The sequence below is a fragment of the Dipteris shenzhenensis genome, chromosome 28, assembly GCF_047967505.1.
Source record: "Dipteris shenzhenensis isolate YYH24624 ecotype China chromosome 28, Dip_SZ_1.0, whole genome shotgun sequence".
Taxonomy (NCBI): domain Eukaryota; kingdom Viridiplantae; phylum Streptophyta; class Polypodiopsida; order Gleicheniales; family Dipteridaceae; genus Dipteris; species Dipteris shenzhenensis.
Window position 1 is genome coordinate 22,581,954 of NC_141623.1, and position 3,587 is coordinate 22,585,540.

The window sequence follows — 3,587 nt, forward strand, 5'->3', positions numbered from 1 at the left end:
ATGAGAATCAAATAAGAGCATTTACATCAACTGTTTCATCTTGAGCCAAGTCTAAGGTGCCAAACAAGTCTATCTCCAACTCTATACCGAGTTGATCTCCTATATCATCATCATACTCTAGCATCGTACGTTCAGCTAAAAGTATTTGATCATCTTCTTCAATAAAGTGTGGTGATTCTTGATGATTGTTGTCTTCTTCCTCAATATCGTGATCTCCATCCTCCTCCCGTGCGATGTCATTATGCGCACCTTCCTCTTGGCTCATATGGTGATCTACATCTTCTTCGCTAGATTCATCAATTGGATCTGGCATTGGTAGTGGCATCTCCATATCCACATCTCCATCTTCATCAAAAATTTGCTTACTTCGTGGTGCAACTTGGATCACGTACCACCATCTTGGATCAGAACGATCCGGATGAAAAACCGCCTATATTGAAGATGGGTGCCAAATGTCGTCAATTATATATATGAAATTATGCTCAAGTACATGTATCAATGGACTTTAAAAACGAAAGCTTCGACTAATTAAATCATTAGTATGCACCTGCTCACAGTGCTCGGGAAGAACAAAAGTATCACTTTCATCGGTCCAGTGTTTGGTGGAGTCTATTGTAAAGAGACGATCTGCTTCTATGAGATGAGTGTTTTCCTTTGACTTGGTAGCTTCATCCTTCTATTTCTTCAAACAAAAACGTTCAACATGGCTGGGTTTACCACAATAATAGTAGGCTCGTCCTTCCCTCCTTCCCTTGTACTTGTCTTTCATCAAGTAAGCATGATCACTGAGTGGTTGCTAAGCATCTTCATGCTTCTCCTCACTCAACAGAAGCGACACACAATCTTGAAAGGTCAAGCCTCATCATCAAGCCTTAAAATTTGAATTGTGTCAACATACTTGGGTGGAAGAATTTTGAGAAGAATTGCCTTCTAGTTGTCATCCTCTACCTTAGATCCCAAATCATTAAGCTGTCTTAACAAACTTTGTAATCTATTCAAGAATACTCCAAGATCTTCTACCTCATTCATCTTCAAATCATAGAGCTCCTGTTTGAGTAGCACCTTTGAATGTTGCATTTTCACTCCAAAGAGTATTTCCAAAAGTACCCAGTTATCAGCTACATTCTTCAAAATATCAAGGCGATGAAAATACTCGACTCCCAGCACTCATCCCATCATCTCGAGTGCTCTTTCATTCTTCTAATCCCAGACCAGAGCCTTCTCTGCATCCACTCCAGAAGACTTGGGTTTCTTTTCAGTTCCTGAAACCACTCCCCATAGATTCTTATGCATAAGCCAGAGTCGAGTCGCCATTTGCCAGCGAACAAAATTTCGACCATTAAACTTCAATATCGATCCTCCCTTCTCTGTCTTGTAGGTATCCATTTTTGTCCATTGCTGTGAGGTCTTCTAAGCTTCTTTGGCACCACGATCAATGCTTGTTAACTTGGCTTTGATACCACTGACAGAAGCATACTACACCTACTCAAACCTCAACCAACATAGCACAATAACCTAAGACAAATTACACATGAAATATAAGAACCTTCCACATAAAATGACGATGGAATCAAAACATTCCCCTACACAATCAATCTGATCGACCTCAGAGTTTGAGACAACAAGTAACCATTTATTTATTGACTCAAACTAACTCTATTCATCAGCGCAACCCTGTCGGGTTTGTAGCTAGTAACAATCAAAAGACAAAAGACTCGATCTAGATACAACTACTAACTCCTATACTATGAGTAGTTGCTCATGACCATACAGTAGGCTGATAGCCTCGACAAAAGGACTCATCAAGTCAATCTTTATGCTCAAATAGCACTTCGTCACACTGTGAAGGTTTCGGTCACCGCCTGAGTAGAAGAGTCGAGATCACGCATGAACCTCATGCAATCACCAAGAGTCGCTACTTGTTTACCATGCAGTGGCCAGCCTTCAGAAGGTTGCATGGTTCAATCAACTTCCATCAACCACCTCGTGTGCATGTCAACCTCCTATAGACCTATCACCCCAAGTCCATCGCCTTGTGGAGGTTTCTCTAACAGGTTGACCTACGATGCTTCAAGACCCCACCCATGCACTCTTTCATGTAAGAGTCACTGAACTCCCAATTTGGGGGGTTAGGGTATTGTCTTTTCAATTCATCGATGACTGCATTCATCTTTTCATCATTCTGGTACCGCCAATCAGTAGCTATGCCACTCTTGAAGTGGTGGCTCATCAACTGCCTCACGGTGGCCAGCACTTCTGAGCCCTTTTTATTTTCTATTATCTCTCCAGCCCTAGTGATTTCATAGGACAGGTCCTTGGGCGGGAAAGGAGGAGGCAGAGCTAGAGTGAGGGGTGTTACTGCGAGCACTTACAGAGTGAGGAGTAGTAGAGGGATCTAACTGGTACTGGGTATCATGACCAAGTGGAGACCTGTAGGGATGTGAGTGTGCTGACTCGTCTACATCTCCCAAGTCAGTATAGTAGCCTCGACCCTTCCTACTCTTCCTTCCCTTACGATGGGTACATCGAGGTTATGACCCCTCAGTCGAAGGGGCTAAAGGGGATCGCTATCGAGTAGGTCCAGCCATTGGTGTAGGAGAGGGAAGAGTTGAGGTCCTCTGGGATAGCAGAGAGAAGAATGTCACTACCTCCGCATCGCTCATCTGTGCAACAAACTCGTCGAGACTCTCAATGAAGCCATGGGCAAAGGAGTTCCCCAAGGGGTAGTTGCAGTGCTAGGTCCGAGAGGAGTCAGGCCAGGGGTAGTTGCAAGGGTAGGTCCTTGAGGAGTCACCTGAGTGGAATCAAAGTCCTCTGGAGAGTAGAGATCATGATGTCTCTTCCTATGAGGGTTTTTGTACTCATTGGATGTGCGACGTGATTCCATGTCTATATTTGGGGGGGTTGGACAAATGTAGACACAAACACAAAGACAAAAAACAAACACAAGAGCGGGTAAGAAGCGAAAAGACAATTAATTACTTAAGACAATTATGAAATTCAAACTCAAGAAATTATGAAAAGACAATTAATCACTTGTCAAAATTATGAAATGACATCAACGGAGAAAGGATAAATATGAAAGGACAATTATTTACTTAAGACAATTATGAAAAGCCAATTTTGAAATGACAAATATTTATGAAAGACAAGTGGAATCCAAGAAGGTTTTCATATATATAACAAATATCGCCAAAAATACTATTGTTAAACAAGAGTTCTCATGTACAAAAAGAGAGCGCAAAATATGTCTCCAAAAGTATGCTTAAGCAAAATTTGTCTCCAAAAGAGACATTCTCAAAAAAGGCCAAAATAGTGGAGGAGGTCTACTACTCTGCATTACTGTCTGAGGTACTTTCCTCCTCCGAGCCGCTAGGCAGGTCACTGGGGACCTAATCCTCCCCTTCTTCTAATATGTGGTCATGCTCTTCAGGAATTATGTACTCACAATCCAACGAAGGCCTCCACACAATCCATTATGTCCTTTATACAATCATATTTGGTGTTCCAATGGTCGTGGCGGTCTCTCCAAAACCTACGGAGATCTCGTAGATACAATCGTATTTGGTGCTCCAGTGGTCATGGCG